Raw genomic sequence first — 21,553 nt, 5'->3', positions numbered from 1 at the left:
GGGGGGAGGCGGAAGGGGGGGGGAGGCGGAAGGGGGGGGGAGGCGGAAGGGGGGGGAGGCGGAAGGGGGGGGAGGCGGAAGGGGGGGGGCGGAAGGGGGGGGGAGGAGGGGCGGGGGGAGGAGGGAGGGGAGGGGGAGGAGGGAGGGGAGGGGGAGGAGGGAGGGGAGGGGGAGGAGGGAGGGGAGGGGGAGGAGGGAGGGGAGGGGGAGGAGGGAGGGGAGGGGGGAGGGGAGGGGGAGGAGGGGAGGGGGGAGGAGGGAGGGGAGGGGGAGGAGGGAGGGGAGGGGGGAGGAGGGAGGGGAGGGGGAGGAGGGAGGGGAGGGGGGAGGAGGGAGGGGGGGGGAGGAGGGAGAGGAGGGGGGAGGAGGGAGGGGAGGGGGGAGGAGGAGGAGGGGAGGGGGAGGAGGAGGAGGGGAGGGGGAGGAGGAGGAGGGGAGGGGGAGGAGGAGGAGGGGAGGGGAGGGGAGGAGGGGGCGGAGGGGGGAGTGGGGGGGAGGCGAGAAGCGGAGGCGGAGGGGAGAGTGGGGGGGGAGGCGAGAAGCGGAGGGAGGGGGGCGCCGGACATTGGAGGGGGTGAGGGGAGGGGAGGAGGAGGCCGGATATTGGAGAGGGGGGAGGGGAGGAAGGGGAGGGGAGGAAGGGGAGGCCGGATATGGGGAGGGGGAGGAAGGGGAGGCCGGACATTGGAGAGGGGGGAGGGGAGGAAGGGGAGGCCGGACATTGGAGAGGGGGGGGGAGGCTGGACATTGGAGGGGGGAGGGGAGGCCGGATATTTGGGGGGGGAGGGAGGGGATGCCGGATATGGGGGGGCGGAGGAAGGGGAGGCCGGATATGGGGGGCGGAGGGGAATCCGGACATTGGAGAGGGGGGAGGGGAGGCCGGATATGGGGGGGGGGGGAGGAAGGGGAGGAAGGGGAGGCCGGGCATTGGGGAGGGAGGGAAGGCCGGACATTGTAGGGGGGCGGAAGGAAGGGGAGGCCAGTAATGGGGGGGAGGAGGGGGGAAGAGAAAGAGGAGTCTGGTCACGGGGTGTGGGGGGAGGATGAAAGAGAAAAGGGAGGCCAGACGTGGTGGAAGAAGGGAGGCCGGACATTGGGGGGGGGGGGGGGAAGCAAGGGGAGGCCGGACATTGTGGGGGGGGAACATTGGGGGAGAAGGGATAGGGAGGGTCAGCCGATCACATTTGTCGGATCACAGCATGTAAGCTTGTTGGCCTGGAGTAAACACTCCTGCTCCTCCTGGCCCACAAGCAGTGCAATTAAGGCACTGATCTGTTGATCCGGCCCTTCTCGCCTCCTCTTAAGTGGCAAGAATCAAATGGTCCGGGAATCCCGGCCCCCAGCAGTTAAAAATAAAAATGCTGTTAAAATGGAGGCACGCAGCCTCCTTTAAAGATTTTACTGACCGACCCGCCTCCTGAGAGCAGGATGATCACCTGCCCCTCGACCCGCCGTGGCTAAAACCGGATGTGGAAGGGTGAGAGGTGAATTGGGGTCGGGTTTTACTTTGTTACAATTTTTACCTTCCCACCCACCCCCAACCCACCAGTTCTTCGGATTAAAATTTACCCCGAAGGGTCTAAATGGGGTAGAAGAGCAAAGAGATTTCAGGGTAAAGATACACAAATCACTAAAAGTAGCAATGTAGATTAATAAGGCCATAAAAAAGGCAAACCAAGCATTAACCCAGTTCATTTAGAGAGGGATAGAATTGAAAAGCAAACAAGTTATGCTAAACTTGCACAGAAACTTGGTTAGACCACAATTGGACTATTATGCACAGTTCTGGTCTGCATATTATGAAAAGGATATAGAGGCACTGGAAAAGGTGCAAAAAGATTCACAAGGATGATACCAGAACTGAGAGGATAGACTTATCAGTAAAGTGTGAACAGACTGGGGCTCTTTTCTCCAGAAAAGAGAAGGCTGAGGGTGACCTAATAGAGGTCTTTAAGATAATGAAAGAGTTTGATAGGGTAGACTTAGAGAAAATGTTTCCACTTCCAATTATTCATTCCTGTCTGGCGCAAAAATAAAACAGGAAAAGTAGCTCAACCGTGGCTTTCAAAAGAAATTAGGGATAGTATTAGATCCAAAGAGGAGACATATAAAATTGCCAGAAAAAGCGGCAAGCCTGAGGATTGGGAGCAGTTTAGAATTCAGCAAAGGAGGACAAAGAGATTGATTTAAGTGGGGGAAAATAGAGTATGAGAGTAAACTAGCAGGGAACATAAAAACTGACTGTAAAAGCTTCTATAAATATGTCAAGAGAAAAAGATTAGTGAAGACAAATGTAGGTCCCTTACAGTCAGAAATGGGGGAAATTATAATGGGGAACAAAGAAATGGCAGAACAATTAAACACATACTTTGGTTCTGTCTTCACAAAGGAGGACACAAATAACCTGCCAGAAATGTTAGGAAATCAAGGGTCTAGTGAGAGGGAGGAACTGAAGGAAATCAGATTAATAAAAAAAGTGCTCGGGAAATGGTATGTTGGCGTTCATTGCAAGAGGATTTGAGTACAGGAGCAGGGATGTCTTACTGCAGTTGTACAGGGCCTTGGTGAGACCACATCTGGAGTATTGTGTGCAGTTTTGGTCTCCTTCTCTCAGGAAGGATGTCCTTGCCATGGAGGGAGTACAACGAAGGTTTACCAGACTGATTCCTGGGATGGCAGGACTGACGTATGAGGAGAGATTGGGTCGACTAGGCCTACGTTCACTAGAGTTTAGAAGAATGAGAGATGATCTCATCAAAACATATAAAATTCTAACAGGACTAGACAGACTAGATGCAGGGAGGGTGTTCCCAATGGCTGGGGAGTCCAGAACCAGGGATCACAGTCTCAGGATACGGGATATGCCATTTAGAACCGAGATGAGGAGCAATTTCTTCTATCAGAGGGTGGTGAACCTGTAGAATTCTCTACCACAGAAGGCAGTGGAGGCCAAGTCATTAGATGTATTCAAGGAGGAGATAGATATATTTCTTAATGCTAAAGGGATCAAGGGATATGGGGAAAAAGCGGGAACAGGGTACTGAGTTAGACGATCAGCCATGAATGGCCTACTCTTGCTCCTATTTTCTGTGATTCTATGATTGTGGGGGAGTCCAAAACTAGCGGTCACATATAAAGATAGTCACTAATAAATCTAATAGGGAATTCAGGACAAACTTCTTTACCCAAAGAGTGGTAAGAATTTGGAACGTGCTACCACAAGAGGAGTTGAAACAAGTAGCATAGATGCATTTAAGGGGAAGCTACATAAGTATATGAGGGAGAAAGGAGTAGAAAGATATGCTAATAGGGTTAGATGAAGTTGGAAGGGAAGAAGCTCGTGTGGAGCATAAACACTGGCATAGACCAGTTGGCCAGAAGACTTGTTTTTGTGCTGTAGACTCAACATAAGTTGATGTAATTACTAGACTTAATTTTCTGTGGCGAGTTTAATGGGCAATTAATGTGCAAGTGCAGCAACTTCATGAAAATCATGGGGAGGTTAAGCATGAGATGCCGGTTTCATAGAATCATAGAATGATACAACACAGAAGGCCATTCAGCCCATCATGCCTGTGCCAGCTCTTTGAAAGAGTTTAGAGGCTGAGAGGTTGTTTCCCCTGGCTAGAGAGTCTAGAACTAGGGGGCATAGTCTCAGGATAAGGGGTCGGCCATTTAAGACTGAGATGAGGAGGAATTTCTTCACTCAGAGGGTTTTGGTTCTTTGGAATTCTCTACCCCAAAGGGCTGTGGATGCTGAGTCGTTGAATATATTCAAGACTGAAATAGATAGATTTTTGGACTCTAGGAGAATCAAGGGATATGGGGATCAAGCGGGAAAGTGGAGTTGAGGTCGAAGATCAGCCATGATCTTATTGAATGGCGGATCAGGCTCAACGGGCCATATAGCCTACTCCTGCTCCTAATTCCAATTAGTCCCATTACCCTGCCCTCTCCCCATAGCCCTTCAAGTTTTTCTCCAATTCCCTTTTGAAAGTTATTATTGAATCTGCTTCCACCACCCTTTCAGGCAGTGCATTCCAGATCATAACAACTCGCTGCATAAAAAAAAATTCTCCTCATCTCGCCTCTGCTTCTTTTTCCAATTACCTAAAATCTGTGTCCACTGGTTACCGACCCTTCTGCCATAGAGTAAATATGGAGAAACTGTTTCCTTTCAAAGCTCTTCATGATTTTGAACACCTCTATCAAATCTTCCCTTAACCTTCTCTGCTCGAAGGAGAACAACCCTAGTTTCTCCACATAACTGAAGTCCCGTATCGCTCGTACTGTTCTAGTAAATCTGCTTTGCACTCTCTCTAAGGTGACATCCTTCCTAAAGTGTGGTGCCCAGAATTGGACACAATACTCCAGCAGGGACCTAACCAGTGATTTATAAAGGTTTAGCATAACTTCCCTGCTTTTGTACTCTATGCCTCGGTTTATAAAGCCAAGGATCCCGTATGGTTTTTAAACTGCCTACGTTTTTGCGAAGCTAACGATGGAACGCCACAAATCAGCCAGCAACTTGTGGTGATTCATAATCCACAGGGTATCTCTTCCTTGCCATAAGTTGCTGGCTGTTTTGAGCATTAATTACACGTGTGTTGTTCCCTTTTGAAATTTAAAAAAAAGACAGTTCCTATATACACAATTATTTTTTCAGCAAAATCTGGCCCATTATTGGACTGCAGACAACAAAAAAGTAGCCTTAATCATAAACTGCTGTGCAAAGAAATTGGAAAGCACAAGAATCATTCCAATGCATCAGAATTTACAATGAAGTTATTTAGTTGGCAGCCTTGTGAATTAAAGGACGAATAGTGTACAGCACTACAATGTAATCGGACAAAATGTGACTATAATTCTTCACACTGAGTTCCTGATTTTAGTTATACTATTAGGGTTGGGGGTGTAAAATGGAGCACAGGTATATCCCACAAGGAGGGGCAGAAATATATAATTGAAAGAACTGAAACAAGCATTAGTAATTAACATTATCTAGGGATATGACAGTTCTAAAAACAAATGAATAATAGATTTTAGCATCAAATATAGAACAGGAATAGAACTACTGATAAAAATATTCAGTGCAATGAAGAGTTTCTGTATTCCTGCATTTTGTTTCTATTACTTTCTGTTTCCATAGAGTATGCCTCAGGCACCTCATTAGTAGGAATCACACTAACCCTGCACTACTGAAACATGCCTACTGAAAATGAATGCTGCCTTTAATTATCCGCATAATTTGACCTATTTTGGTACATTTTATTGAGGAATGTCTGTTTTGTTCTCATCAATAAAAACAATTATTTTTAGGTTCATTGTTGCTAATATAAATTGAAAATTAAGGTTGACTATGAAGTATGGAAAGTGGGAAATATCCTATGCTGGAGAATAAAGGCTTATGTTATGGAAACATATGTTATGGATACAAGTATCAAATTGTCCTAATCTAAAGAGGTTCACTGGAAGGAAAACATTTAATCGAGTAAAAAAAGGTTTTTTGCCTCTGAAGTTTCAACTCTGCAGCAGCAAATTTGAGTGGTTTTCAGCATAAGGTACAACAGGGGTAAAACCAGCCTTGGGCTGTAACACAAAATGGGCAACAGCTAATCAGAGGCCCATTTTGCAGCCCGCCCGATTTGCTTTTTCAATGGAAAAGAAAGTCAGGCAGGGTGTAAAACGGGCTGCTGGTTTATTATCGCCCATTTTGCATTACTGCCCAAGGCCAATTTCACTCCCAATATATCTGAAAAGTGAAACTGAATTCAACAAATTGCTACTGGTATTAGTTTTATGTAGACAGCGGTGTTAAGCAATTTATAGTCTAAATGTATAAGAACTTGAAGAATAAACTGAGAAAATAAACCATTGATCTCACTGAATTTACTTTGTCTAGCAATTAGAGAGTGAACCGTTTCTACCATTATGAACTCTACCCAACTTATTTGATCTACTGAAGAAGGTAAATAAACACAGGTAAAACTTCAAAGGAGCTTTCACAGAGAATTACATAAAAATTAAAACATGAAAACCGTCTGTTTAGTCCAACCAGCGTGTGTTGTTTATCCTTCACATGAGCGGTAGTCCTAATCCCATGTGCCTCCTCTGTTTCCAGATTCCTTTATTCACCTTTCCTTCAACTATCTATCTAACCTATTCTTACATATTGACATGGTCTCTGCTTCAATCACTAACTGTGGTGCTGCATTCCACAGCCTTCCAACACTCTGTGAAATTCTTGGTCATCCAAAAGATAGTAAAGCAAAAATCTCTAGGCTGTCTTAACATTATCTCAGCATTATTCAACCGTGACTTATAACATTCCACAGATGATGTTACTATGTTCAGAACACGTAGAGCCATAATGTTCCTTAAGACGATTTGATCTTCTACGCACGTACTTATGCATAGATCTTTCAATCCACTTCATAACCTGATATTTTGTCCAGCTGCACTTTGAACAAACTAATCCATATTGCACTAAGATTGGTTGTCTGTCTTTAGCCTTCCTTCTCTGCATTTGCAATTTCTTCACCAGCATTTCACCAAGAAGAATACTCTCTCACTATTCGATTTAGAAAAGCATCAGTTATAATATTGTTGGAAGTGGTTAGAACTGCTATTGCTCAGAGTTAGCAAAGTCTATTCGAAATGGTAAAATGTTTACTCTCAATCTGGCCATCGAATTATGGTAGATTTTCCAATTAAAATATTGGAGATTCCCTTTTTACATTGTATACCAAATTGTAAACTGAGTTACAAATACCAGGTTTACAATCTTGCTAACTGTATCATACAGAAGAAACCATCCCCCATTGTTTGATGGGAGAAATGGATAGCATTTATATAAAATCTGTTGGTTGTAATTAGCATGTCAGTAAAAGGGGAACTATTACTCTGTATCCATTCAATTGTACAATTATTTTCACACAGTATACTGCACATGACAGTATCTCTACCATTGGTGAAATTCATAACTGCAGAATACCAGGGCTCTTTCATAAATTGTATTCAACAGCAGTTGTGGTGCAAGAAACAGGGACTTTTTGTTAAAAAATCAGTTCAAGGTACTAATAGGTACTCCCTCTGAGGCAATTACCCCACAGTGTTCAAATGTTAGGTGTTGTGCTGGATTCTATTAATTTAATCATTATTATCCAAAACAGTACTATCGCATTGCTTGTAGTCCACTTTCTCAATCCCATATATTTATTTTAGGGATCTAATCTTTGCACGCTTGTATGTGGTGATTGTTCAGATCACCTCCACCATGCCCTTGTGACATGTTACATGAATATTTGTTCAGTACATTTATTTATAATTTACTGAATTCATTGCTGAAAGATATATGAACCACATGCAACTTCTTGTGCAACACTGGTGATTTTTAACCAATTCACTGAAACATCAGCTTTGTCACAAAATTGTGTGAACAGTGGATGGCAAGGGTTCTTCATAAGCCTGTAATGCAATATCTGTTGAATTATTCCTCAGACTAAGATTCACAGATTCAGAGCTCACTAGAATGTAAAGTCTTCAGCTTACTTCAATTTTATTTGAATACAGCAATTTGATTTGTAACAAAGTAAATGGCATTTTGCAGTGTTTAAAAGAAGCATATAGACTTAATGAGCCTTAATAATGTTAACATAGATTACAGATGAATGATAGACTTCTATCTTGCATTTAAGTACAGAGATTTGTTCATTCAACAAAACAGAATGCACAGGAAAAACCCTGTAGAATCAACCACTAAATTACCAATATCTCACAAAAGATACTTACATACCCACACAACAATAAACATAAGCAAAAACAATAGCTCTCGAACCTTTCACACTCTACTTCATCAAAAAACTTTCAGCCTCTAATCTGCCTGTAACTAGGGCAAGTTGGAAAAAACTCTTCTCCTTCCCTTCGACTTGCCTTTCCCCTTACTTCCCCTTCTGTATTTTTCTATTGCCTTCACTTTTGTGTCTGTCTCTCTCTCTCCTTCCCTTTTTGTTTTTCTCTCCTTTTTCCCTTTCTGTAGTTCCCACCTTACATGCTTTATTTCCCAGTTTCTTTCCTTGCGTGTTTCCCTCTTCTCTGTTCCATCTGACTCTCATTGCCCTTTCCCTTCTATCTGTCTGTCTCTCTCTGCCTTCCTTTCTGTGTGTCTCTCTCTACTCTATCCTTCCTGTCTGTCACTGCTCCTTCCCTTCTATCCCTCTCAACTCACACCCTCTTTCTCCTCCATCCAGAGTCTTTCTCTCCACAGTCCCTTCTGTTTTGCGCTCTCCTTTCCTTTTCTGTTTGTCTTTGTCTCTCACCTCTGCCCGTTCAATGTCTCTCGGGGCTGTTTCTAAGGGCACACACCCTTCTATGTGCCCCTCTTTCCTTTGTGTCCTTCTTTCCTGTTTCTCTATCTCTTATTATAGTTCCCTCTTTCTCTCCATCTATGGTTTGCTCTCTTCTTTTCTGGTGTGCTCTATTCTCTTCTGATTTGGTCTCATCACCCAATTTCTGCTTTGCTCTCTGTCTCCCCTTTCAAGTTCTCTCTCTCACTACCTTTATGGTTTGTTGTCTTCTGCTCTCTCTCTCATTCCATTTCCAATTCATTCTCTCTCCTTTTCTGATTTGTTCCCATGCTCCCATTTCTTTTCTTATACTGTATTATAACACATTGTATGTTACATAGTATAATGCTATAATAAAATAGCATATCCTCCAACTCACCATGAACAAGCGAGGGGAGATCTGCTAGTATTTATAAATATAAAGGTATAAGTAAACTATCTAGGATTGTCCAAGAATGAAAGTTGAAGTCAAAGGGGTTAAAGAAACAGCAGACTAGGTCTTGTATAGAAACTGAAAATTCAAACAGAAAATCTTGGAGACAAAACAGCTCCATTTTAAAAAAAAATTATAATTGCCTACTTAAGGTTTATTAAAGTCTTACAAAAGTGATATGTACTTAGGAACCCATTTAAAACAAAGCACTAGAAGTAAAGGCAAAATATTTTGTGGATGCGAGTAGAAATTTGCACTTGTGTAATGCTTAATGCAGTCAATGAGCCAAAGCAATTCACAGAAGAGAAATGGATATTGAACAAAAGGCAATGAACTGGTGGAAATAAACATCGGTTTGGTCACAAAGATGGCTTTCAAGGATGTTTTTTAAAATGGGAAGGGAGGTAGTAAGGTGGAGAACTTTAAGGAGAGTAGGGCTGAGGTCGCTAAAAGCTCTGCCACCAATGGTGGAGGGGGAGGGATATGCAGGCCACCACTGGAAGAGTGGGAGGTGGTGAGTTGGGATAAAGGGCTAAAGGATGTTGAAGAGTTAAATGAAAGAAAGACTTGCATTAATATAGTGCCTTTCATGACCTCTGGATATCCCAAAGTGCTTTACAGCCAATGAAGTACTTTTGAAGTGTAGTCACTGTTGTAATGTAGAAAACGTGGCAGCCAATTTGCGCACAGCTAGGTGCCACAAAATGTGATAATGACCAAATCATCTGTTTTCGTGATGTTGGTGGAGGGATAAATATTGGTCAGGACTCCGGGGAGAACTCCCCTGCTCTTCTTTGAAATAGTGCCATGGAATCTTTTACATCCACTTGAGAGGGCAAACGGGGCCATGGTTTAACATCTCATCTGAAAGACTGCTCCTCTGTATTGCACTGGGAGACTGGGAGTGTCGGCCTAGATTTTGTGCTCAAGTGTCTGGAGTGGGACTTGAACACACAATCTTCTGACTCAGGGGGTGAGTGCGCTTCCAACTGAGCCACGGCTGACACTTAATGTGTCAGTTTGGCAGTTAGGGTGGAGCGAGGGTGTAAATTGCTTTAGTTCATTCACTACTTTAAACGCGCTAAATAAATGCAAGTTTCTACCAGCATCCGCACAAAATTTTCCCTTCACTGCTAGTGCTCTGTCTTAAACAGGTTCCTAAGTATTAATCAATCCGTCCATAGATTGTAGGTGTTAATGAGCTGTGGTGGGATCAGTGAACAAGTACAAGGATTTTGAATTTGATGTATTTGGGAGGTGGCAAGCAAGTAGAGATTAGACTTAATGTAGGACAGGATGCAAGTGGTGGATTTTGGATGAATTGCAGAATATTCCACTATTCCAATACAGTTCCACTCATCCAGTACATCGAATTGAACCAATACTATATTCAGTAGCCAGGGTCTCGTAGACGACAATCCATCAAAAAGGATTTGAAGTTTACCAAAATAGAAGTTAAAGAAAAATAACCTGATTATCAAACCAGAAAATATGATAAAATAATATTAATTTCCTAAAACATTTGCAATGAGGAATATTTGATTCATCTGATGAAAATCATCTATTAAATGACACCAACATCAAATTGTGAACTAGAGCAGTGTTGTCCAATGTTAGCCACTAGCCAGATATTTCAGGAAGTGGTCACCCCGCAGCTTAAGAGAGTGCAGGCAGAGAGGGACTGGGTGACCGCCAAACAGACATGGAGGACCAGGCAGGTAGTGCAGGAGTCCCGAGTGCCTCTCGCTCTCTAACCTGTATTCAGTTCCGAATACTGGTGAGGGAGAGGGTTCCTCTGTGAGGTGCAGCCAGAGCCAAGTCCACAGCACCATGGATGGCTCAGCTGTACAGGTGGGGGGGGGGAAGGTCAGGAGAGCAATAGTGATTCTATAGTTAAGGGAGCTGACAGGCGTTTCTGTGGCTGCACACGTGATTCCAGGATGGTATGTTGCCTCCCTGGTGCCAGGGTCAAGGATGTCACTGAGCGGCTGCAGAACATTCTGGCAGGGTGGGTGGAGGTTGAACAGCCAGAGATCGTTGTCCACATCAGTACCAATGACATAGGTAGAACGAGGGATGAGGTCCTGCAGGCAGATTTTAAAGAGTTAGGAAAGAGATTAAGAAGCAGAACCTCAAAGGTAGTAATCTCCAGATTACTCCGGGTGCCATAAGAACATAAGAAATAGGAGCAGGAGTAGGCCAATCGACCCCTCGATCCTGCTCCACAATTCAATAAGATCATGGCTGATCTGATCCTAACCTCAAATCTAAAGAACACAAGAAGTAGGAGCAGGACCCGGCCACTCAGCCCCTGGGCCCGCTCCGCCACCCACAGGGCCTTGACCGATCCGAACTCAGCTTCATGTCCAATTTCCTGCCCGCTCCCCGTAACCCCTAATTCCCTTTACTTCGAGGAAACTGTCTATTTCTGTTTTAAATTTATTTAATGATGTAGCTTCCACAGCTTCCTGGGGCAGCAAATTCCACAGACCGACTACCCTCTGAGTGAAGAAGTTTCTCCTCATCTCAGTTTTGAAAGAGCAGCCCCTTATTCTAAGATTATGCCCCCTAGTTCTAGCTTCACCCATCCTTGGGAACATCCTTACCGCATCCACCCGATCAAGCCCCTTCACAATCTTATATGTTTCAATAAGGTCGCCTCTGATTCTTCTGAACTCCAATGAGTAGAGTCCCAATCTACTCAACCTCTCCTCATATGTCCACCCCCTCACCCTCGGGATTAACCGAGTGAACCTTCTTTGTACTGCCTCGAGAGCAAGTATGTCTTTTCTTAAGTATGGACACCAAAACTGTATGCAGTATTCCAGGTGCAGTCTCACCAATACCTTATATAACTGCAGCAATACCTCCCTGTTTTTATATTCTATCCCCCTAGCAATAAAAGCTAACATTCCGTTGGTCTTCTTGATCACCTGCTGCACCTGCATACTAACTTTTTGATTTTCTTGCACTAGGACCCCCAGATCCCTTTGTACTGCAGTACTTTCCAGTTTCTCACCATTAAGATAATAACTTGCTCTCTGATTTTTCCTGCCAAAGTGCATAACCTCACATTTTCCAATATTGTATTGCATCTGCCAAATCTCCGCCCACTCACCCAGCCTGTCTATATCCCCTTGTAGGTTTTTTATGTCCTCCTCACTCTCTACTTTCCCTCCCATCTTTGTATCATCTGCAAACTTTGATATGTTACACTCGGTCCCCTCCTCCAAATCGTTAATATAGATTGTAAAGAGTTGGGGACCCAGCACCGACCCCTGCGGAACACCACTGGCTACTACTTTTTGCTGTCTTTTGAAGACTTCCCAATCTTCTATCCTCCCACTAATTTTGGCTACCTTATATGTCCTTGTTTTTAGTCGGATACTATCCTCAATTTCTTTACTTAACCACGGATGGCTGTCATTTCTTTTACACCCTTTCTTCCCTCAGTGGAATATATTTTTTTGAAAGTTGTAAAGTAACTCCTTAAATGAACACCACTGCTCATGTACCGTCTTACCCTTTAATCTATTTTCCCAGTCCACTTTAATCAATTCCGCTCTCATACCATCATAGTCTCCTTTATTCAAGCTCAGTACGCTTGTTTGAGAACCAACCTTCTCACCCTCTAATTGGATATGGAATGTAACCATGTTATGGTCACTCATTCCAAGGGGATCCTTAACTAGGACATTATTAATTAATCCTGGCTCATTACACAGGACCAGGTCCAAGGTTGCTTGCCCCCTTGTTGGTTCAGTTACATACTGCTCAAGAAATCCATCCCTAATACACTCAATAAACTCTTCCTCAAGGCTACCCTGCCCAATTTGATTTGTCCAGTTAATATGATAGTTAAAATCCCCCATAATTAAAGCTGTTCCCTTATTACATGCCCCGACTATTTCCTGATTAATACTTCTTCCAGCAGAGTTGCAACTATTAGGAGGCCTATATACTACGCCCACTAGTGTTTTTTCCCCCTTATTATTCCTTATCTCTACCCAAACTGTTTCATTATCCTGATCCTTTGTCCCAATATCATTTCTCTGTATTACAGTGATTCCTTCCTTTATTAACATAGCCACCCCACCTCCCCTTCCTTCCTGCCTGTCCTTCCTTATTGTTAAATACCCTGGCATATTTAATTCCCAGTCGTTGTCACCCTGCAGCCATGTTTCTGTAATGGCCACAAGATCATACCCATACGTATGTAAGGAATCTTACAACACCAGGTTATAGTCCAACAATTTTATTTTAAAATTACAAGCTTTCGGAGATTATCCCCTTCGTCAGGTGACGAAGGGGATAATCTCGGAAAGCTTGTAATTTTAAAATAAAATTGTTGGACTATAACCTGGTGTTGTAAGATTCCTTACATTTGTCCACCCCAGTCCATCACCAGCATCTCCACATCATACCCATACGTAGTTATTTGTGCCGTTAACTCGTCCATTTTGTTACGAATGCTACGTGCATTCAGATAAAGAACTTTCAAATATGTTTTGTGACACTTAGTTCCTGCTTTTTCCTTTTTTAACACTTTACCTTTTACTCCATACCTTCTGTCCCTTCCTGACACGCTTTCCTCTGTCTCCCTGCTCAGGTTCCCAACCCCTTGCCACTTTAGTTTAAACCCTCCCTAACAGCACTAGCAAACACTCCCCCTAGGACAGCGGTCCCGGCCCTGCCCAGGTGCAGACCGTCCAGTTTGTACTGGTCCCACCTCCCCAATGCCCCAGGAATTTGAATCCCTCCTCCTTGCACCACTCCTCTAGCCACGTATTCATTGGAAATATCCTCCTATTTCTACTCTGACTAGCACGTGGCACTGGTAGCAATCCTGAGATTACTACCTTTGAGGTCCTATTTTTTAATTTACCTCCTAACTCCTTATATTCTGCTTTTAGGACCTCATCCCCTTTTTTACCTATATCATTGGTGCCTATGTGCACCACGACAGCTGGCTGTTCGCCCTCCCCCTCCAAAATGTTCTGTAGCCGCTCCGAGACGTTCTTGACCCTTGCACCATGCGCTAGTGAGTATAGAAATAGGGGGATGGAGCAGATGAATGCGTGGCTGGCGAGACGATGCAAGAGGGAGGGCTTTAGATTCCTGGGGCATTGGGACCAGTTATGGGGAAGGTGGGACCTGTACAGGCCGGACAGGTTACACCTCAACGTAACTGGGACCAATGTCCTCACGAAGAGGTTCGCTAGTGCTGTTGCGGGGGGGGGGTTAAACTAATTTGGCAGGGGGATGGGCACCAGGATGTAGCATTGTAAAGGAGAAACAAGGGGCAAAAAGGATCAGGAGAAAAAGATAGCACTAGAGCAAGAAATAGTACAGTATTAGGTGGGATCAGACTAAGAGAGAGTACAAGAAAGACTAAGACTGGTTTACAGTGCATGTGTGTAAACGCACAAAGCGTGGTAAACAAGGTTGGTGAGCTGCAGGCGCAAATAACCACATGGGAATACAATGTTGTGGCATAATGGAGCCCTGGCTCAAAAAAGGGCAGGATTGGGTACTAAATATTCCTGGAGACAAGGTATTCAGGAAAGATAGGGAAGGAAAGAAAGGAGTCGGGGGGGGGGGGGGGGGGGTTGGCAATATTGATTGAGGAGAATATTGCAGTACTGGAGAGAGAGAGAAAATGTCCTGGAGGGATCAAGGACAGAATCTAATTGGTTAGAGTTAAGAAATAAAAGAGGTGCCATTACGCTACTGGGTGTATTCTATTGGCCACCATCTAGTGGGAAGGATATAGAGGAGCAAATTTGCAGGGAAATTACAGAGTTGCAAAAGCTATAGAGTAGTGATAACTGGGGACTTTGACTATCATAATATAAACTGGGATAACAGTAATAATAAGGGGCAAATAGGGGGAGGAATTTTTGAAATGTGTTCGGGACAGCTTTCTTAACCAGTACGTCTCCGGCCCAATGAGGAAGGAGGTATTGCTAGACTTGGTTGTAGGGAATGACAAGGGCCAAGTGCAGCAAGTGTCAGTGGGGGAGCATTTAGGGAGCAGCGATCACAGTATCATAAGGTTTAGAACAGCTATGGAAAAGGACACGGACCACTCTAAAGTAAAAATACTCAATTGGAGGAAAGTGAATTTCAATGGGATGAGAACAGTTCTGGCCCGGGTAAATTGGGATCAAAGATTGGCAGGCAAAACTGAAATTTAAGAGTGAGCAGCCTTTAAAGAGGAAATGGTTTGGGTACAATCTAGGTATATTTCCACGAGGCAGAAAGGTAGGGTAACTAAAGCCAGAGCTCCCTGGAGAGATTGCAGAAGAGATTTACTGGAATGATTGCAGGGATGAGGTGCTTTAGTTACATGGATAGACTGGAGAAACTGGGGTTGTTCTTGTTGGAACAGAGAAAGTTGAAAGGAGATTTGATGGAGATATTCAAAATCATGAAGGTTCTAGACAGAGTAGATAGAGAGAAACTGTTCAAACTCGCAGAAGGGTCAAGAACCAGAGGACATAGATTTAAGGTGATTTTACACAGCAAGTAGTTATGATCTGGAATGCACTGCCCATGCGGGTGGTGGAGGCAGTTTCAATCATGGCCTTCAAAAGGGAACTGGATAAGTACTTGAAAGGAAAAAAATTGCAGGGCTACGGAGATAGGGCAGGGGAGTGGGACCAGCTGGATTGCTCTTGCATTGAGCCGGCACGGACTCGATGGGCCGAATGGCCTCCTTCCGTGCTGTAACCTTTCTATGATTCTATGTGACTAATTGAGAATCCAGATGTGACTAATTGCATTTTTGATTAGTAAATCAAAATGAGTATTGGATCTAGTTGTTAGGCATGCAATCTTAATACTCATACTTGCACAGCGAATGCATGTGTACTTTAACCTTTTTCTGCATTTGTTAGCAAAATGGTAAGACAAAAAGCAGAATGTGCAAGTGTTTTTTGATCACTGTGTGTGCTTTACTTCCTTGATTACTGCTATTGGTTATCTGCTAAAATGGTGTGTAACATGGATGGAAACGTCAGCAACATAGTATGGTGAGGAGAGCTGTCATTGTGGTTCGCTTGACCAATCAGGATAACCGCTCCAGGCCAGAAGAAAGCAAGTCCAACCAATAACAAGCAGCTCTAACAGGGCATGTTATGGCAAAGGGCAAGTAGCATTAAGCAGCCTTCTGGATGGAAAGTAGTGACTCAACTCCGGTGAAGTCAAAGTACCGCACGCAACTGCTGGATAAAAACCTAGAAGCTACACTAAGATGGGCGGTGTCTGATAAATTCATGCCACAATTCTAAACTTTGGTGAAAGAGAAAGACTGCAACGTTTTTTCACTGAATGGTGGTAGATGTTTTTAAATAAATATACACATGAAGTACATTTACCTGTATTGTATGCAAGGCCTTTTTTTGAAAAACTAAAATTAGTGCAAGTGGCTAAAACAGTGTTGACAGAGCCACACCTGTGACTAGCAATTGCTATTGGACAACACTGAATTGTTCATATCCTAAGTAATGGGCCGGATTTTGATGTAAAAATAACCAGTGAGGTTAACAGCGCTTAACAGTAACTTCTGGCAACTGCACTGTTAAATGCAGAAATCCACAAGTTGCTGTTCAAGATGTGATCGTCCTCCAAAAGCTGTGCGAAAATGGCATCTCGCCGTCTGGCTCCCCGTTCAATTGAACGGCGCGAAGTTCCTGTACTTAGATGGGCGATACGAACTTAGCTCGCCACAGAAAGTTAGGGCTTGTCCTCTTCAGTCTAAGTACCCTTTTTAAATGATGTGATAAGTCTTAATTACTGCCAAACAACCTCTCTAACACTGAAAATTAACCTTCACAAGTGTGGAGTCTCATTCCTTCAGATTTTAATTATTGTTGGAAATTTTAAAAAAATAAATATTTAAATACTTTTAAAAAATGTTTTCTTTGTCTCTTTTACCTGTCTCTTAATTCAATCTTTCTTACCCTCTTTTTATTTCTCTTTCTGTACCTGATTTAACATTGAATTCACTATTCTAATTTACACTTCCTGGTTCTGACTCTGCGCTGTTTATGACGATGCTTCAACCTGATTGGTTAAGGAGATACACAGCTGCTTGCTCTGATCACACAGGTCCCAGATGACCTGCAGAGGTCATGTGCTTTTCGGATCTCTAATTTTCAGGAAAAGCTCATAAAATGTCTATGGGCAAGTGCAAGTCCAACGAATGGCTAGTGCCATTTGTTCGCCACTCACAGCGAAACCCGGCCCAATGATTTAACTGGCGAGGGGCATTCTAGGAATGCAACTGGCGAGGGGCATTCTAGGAATGCAACTGGCGAGGGGCATTCTAGGAATGCAACTGGCGAGGGGCATTCTAGGAATGCAACTGGCGAGGGGCATTCTAGGAATGCAACTGGCGAGGGGCATTCCACTAATGTAACTGGCTAAGGGCATTCTAGGAATGTAACTGGCTAAGGGCATTCTAGGAATGGAACTGGCTAAGGGCATTCCAGTAATGTAACTGGCGAGGGGCATTCTAGGAATGTAACTGGCGAGGGGCATTCCACTAATGTAACTGGCTAAGGGCATTCTAGTAATGTAACTGGCTAAGGGCATTCTAGGAATGTAACTGGCTAAGGGCATTCTAGGAATGTAACTGGCTAAGGGCATTCTAGGAATGTAACTGGCTAAGGGCATTCTAGTAATGTAACTGGCTAAGGGCATTCTAGTAATGGAACTGGCGAGGGGCATTCCACTAATGTAACTGGCTAAGGGCATTCTAGTAATGTAACTGGCTAAGGGCATTCTAGGAATGTAACTGGCTAAGGGCATTCTAGGAATGTAACTGGCTAAGGGCATTCTAGTAATGTAACTGGCTAAGGGCATTCTAGTAATGTAACTGGCTAAGGGCATTCTAGTAATGGAACTGGCGAGGGGCATTCTAGTAATGTAACTGGCGAGGGGCATTCTAGGAATGTAACTGGCGAGGGGCATTCTAGGAATGTAACTGGCGAGGGGCATTCTAGGAATGTAACTGGCGAGGGGCATTCTAGGAATGTAACTGGCGAGGGGCATTCTAGGAATGTAACTGGCGAGGGGCATTCTAGGAATGGAACTGGCGAGGGGCATTCTAGGAATGGAACTGGCGAGGGGCATTCTAGGAATGGAACTGGCGAGGGGCATTCTAGGAATGTAACTGGCGAGGGGCATTCTAGGAATGTAACTGGCTAAGGGCATTCTAGGAATGTAACTGGCGAGGGGCATTCTAGGAATGTAACTGGCGAGGGGCATTCTAGGAATGTAACTGGCGAGGGGCATTCTAGGAATGTAACTGGCGAGGGGCATTCTAGTAATGGAACTGGCGAGGGGCATTCCAGTAATGTAACTGGCTAAGGGCATTCTAGGAATGTAACTGGCGAGGGGCATTCTAGTAATGGAACTGGCGAGGGGCATTCCAGTAATGTAACTGGCGAGGGGCATTCTAGGAATGTAACTGGCGAGGGGCATTCTAGTAATGGAACTGGCGAGGGGCATTCTAGTAATGTAACTGGCTAAGGGCATTCTAGGAATGTAACTGGCTAAGGGCATTCTAGGAATGTAACTGGCTAAGGGCATTCTAGGAATGTAACTGGCTAAAGGCATTCTAGGAATGGAACTGGCTAAGGGCATTCTAGGAATGGAACTGGCGAGGGGCATTCTAGTAATATAACTGGCGAGGGGCATTCCACTAATGTAACTGGCGAGGGGCATTCTAGTAATGTAACTGGCTAAGGGCATTCTAGGAATGTAACTGGCTAAGGGCATTTTAGGAATGTAACTGGCTAAGGGCATTCTAGGAATGTAACTGGCGAGGGGCATTCTAGTAATATAACTGGCGAGGGGCATTCCACTAATGTAACTGGCTAAGGGCATTCTAGTAATGGAACTGGCGAGGGGCATTCTAGGAATGTAACTGGCGAGGGGCATTCTAGGAATGTAACTGGCTAAGGGCATTCTAGGAATGTAACTGGCTAAGGGCATTCTAGGAATGTAACTGGCTAAGGGCATTCTAGGAATGTAACTGGCGAGGGGCATTCTAGTAATATAACTGGCTAAGGGCATTCTAGGAATGTAACTGGCTAAGGGCATTCTAGTAATGGAACTGGCGAGGGGCATTCCACTAATGTAACTGGCTAAGGGCATTCTAGGAATGGAACTGGCTAAGGGCATTCTAGTAATGGAACTGGCGAGGGGCATTCCACTAATGTAACTGGCTAAGGGCATTCTAGGAATGGAACTGGCGAGGGGCATTCCACTAATGTAACTGGCTAAGGGCATTCCAGTAATGTAACTGGCGAGGGGCATTCCACTAATGTAACTGGCGAGGGGCACTCTAGTAATGGAACTGGCTAAGGGCATTCTAGGAATGTAACTGGCTAAGGGCATTCTAGGAATGGAACTGGCGAGGGGCATTCCAGTAATGTAACTGGCTAAGGGCATTCTAGGAATGTAACTGGCTAAGGGCATTCTAGGAATGTAACTGGCGAGGGGCATTCTAGGAATGCAACTGGCGAGGGGCATTCTAGGAATGTAACTGGCGAGGGGCATTCCACTAATGTAACTGGCTAAGGGCATTCTAAGAATGTAACTGGCTAAGGGCATTCCACTAATGTAACTGGCTAAGGGCATTCCAGTAATGTAACTGGCGAGGGGCATTCTAGGAATGCAACTGGCTAAGGGCATTCCAGTAATGTAACTGGCTAAGGGCATTCCACTAATGTAACTGGCTAAGGGCATTCTAGGAATGTAACTGGCGAGGGGAATTCTAGGAATGTAACTGGCGAGGGGCATTCTAGGAATGTAACTGGCGAGGGGCATTCTAGGAATGTAACTGGCGAGGGGCATTCTAGGAATGTAACTGGCGAGGGGCATTCTAGGAATGTAACTGGCGAGGGGCATTCCACTAATGTAACTGGCGAGGGGCATTCCACTAATGTAACTGGCGAGGGGCATTCTAGGAATGTAACTGGCGAGGGGCATTCTAGGAATGTAACTGGCGAGGGGCATTCTAGGAATGTAACTGGCGAGGGGCATTCTAGGAATGTAACTGGCGAGGGGCATTCTAGGAATGTAACTGGCGAGGGGCATTCTAGGAATGTAACTGGCGAGGGGCATTCTAGGAATGTAACTGGCGAGGGGCATTCTAGTAATGTAACTGGCGAGGGGCATTCTAGTAATGGAACTGGCGAGGGGCATTCCACTAATGTAACTGGCGAGGGGCATTCTAGTAATGTAACTGGCTAAGGGCATTCTAGTAATGTAACTGACGAGGGGCATTCCACTAATGTAACTGGCTAAGGGCATTCTCGTAATGTAACTGGCTAAGGGCCTTCTAGGAATGTAACTGGCGAGGGGCATTCCAGTAATGTAACTGGCTAAGGGCATTCTAGTAATGTAACTGGCTAAGGGCATTCTAGGAATGTAACTGGCGAGGGGCATTCTAGTAATGGAACTGGCGAGGGGCATTCTAGGAATGTAACTGGCGAGGGGCATTCTAGGAATGTAACTGGCGAGGGGCATTCTAGGAATGTAACTGGCGAGGGGCATTCTAGGAATGTAACTGGCGAGGGGCATTCTAGGAATGTAACTGGCTAAGGGCATTCTAGGAATGTAACTGGTGAGGGGCATTCTAGGAATGTAACTGGCGAGGGGCATTCTAGGAATGTAACTGGCGAGGGGCATTCTAGTAATGGAACTGGCGAGGGGCATTCTAGGAATGTAACTGGCGAGGGGCATTCTAGGAATGTAACTGGCGAGGGGAATTCTAGGAATGTAACTGGCGAGGGGCATTCTAGGAATGTAACTGGCGAGGGGCATTCTAGGAATGTGACTGGCGAGGGGCATTCTAGGAATGTAACTGGCGAGGGGCATTCTAGGAATGTAACTGGCGAGGGGCATTCTAGGAATGTAACTGGCGAGGGGCATTCTAGGAATGCAACTGGCGAGGGGCATTCTAGGAATGTAACTGGCGAGGGGCATTCTAGGAATGCAACTGGCGAGGGGCATTCTAGGAATGTAACTGGCGAGGGGCATTCTAGGAATGTAACTGGCGAGGGGCATTCTAGGAATGTAACTGGCGAGGGGCACTCTAGGAATGTAACTGGCTAAGGGCATTCTAGGAATGTAACTGGCTAAGGGCATTCTAGGAATGGAACTGGCTAAGGGCATTCCAGTAATGTAACTGGCGAGGGGCATTCTAGGAATGTAACTGGCGAGGGGCATTCCACTAATGTAACTGGCTAAGGGCATTCTAGTAATGTAACTGGCTAAGGGCATTCTAGGAATGTAACTGGCTAAGGGCATTCTAGGAATGTAACTGGCTAAGGGCATTCTAGGAATGTAACTGGCTAAGGGCATTCTAGTAATGTAACTGGCTAAGGGCATTCTAGTAATGGAACTGGCGAGGGGCATTCCACTAATGTAACTGGCTAAGGGCATTCTAGTAATGTAACTGGCTAAGGGCATTCTAGGAATGTAACTGGCTAAGGGCATTCTAGGAATGTAACTGGCTAAGGGCATTCTAGTAATGTAACTGGCTAAGGGCATTCTAGTAATGTAACTGGCTAAGGGCATTCTAGTAATGGAACTGGCGAGGGGCATTCTAGTAATGTAACTGGCGAGGGGCATTCTAGGAATGTAACTGGCGAGGGGCATTCTAGGAATGTAACTGGCGAGGGGCATTCTAGGAATGTAACTGGCGAGGGGCATTCTAGGAATGTAACTGGCGAGGGGCATTCTAGGAATGTAACTGGCG

At 44.8% G+C, this 21,553-nt stretch overlaps 1 protein-coding gene across 1 annotated transcript in view; it reads right to left on the bottom strand.

Moving 5' to 3' along the window:
- dgkb (diacylglycerol kinase, beta) overlaps positions 1-21,553 on the bottom strand; it is a 635,142-nt gene that overhangs the window by 591,196 nt on the left and 22,393 nt on the right. The window lies entirely within an intron of this gene.

The sequence above is a fragment of the Heptranchias perlo genome, chromosome 2, assembly GCF_035084215.1.
Source record: "Heptranchias perlo isolate sHepPer1 chromosome 2, sHepPer1.hap1, whole genome shotgun sequence".
Classification (NCBI taxonomy): domain Eukaryota; kingdom Metazoa; phylum Chordata; class Chondrichthyes; order Hexanchiformes; family Hexanchidae; genus Heptranchias; species Heptranchias perlo.
The sequence above is the reverse complement of the archived record's forward strand: the minus strand, read 5'-3'. Positions and strand labels throughout refer to the sequence as shown.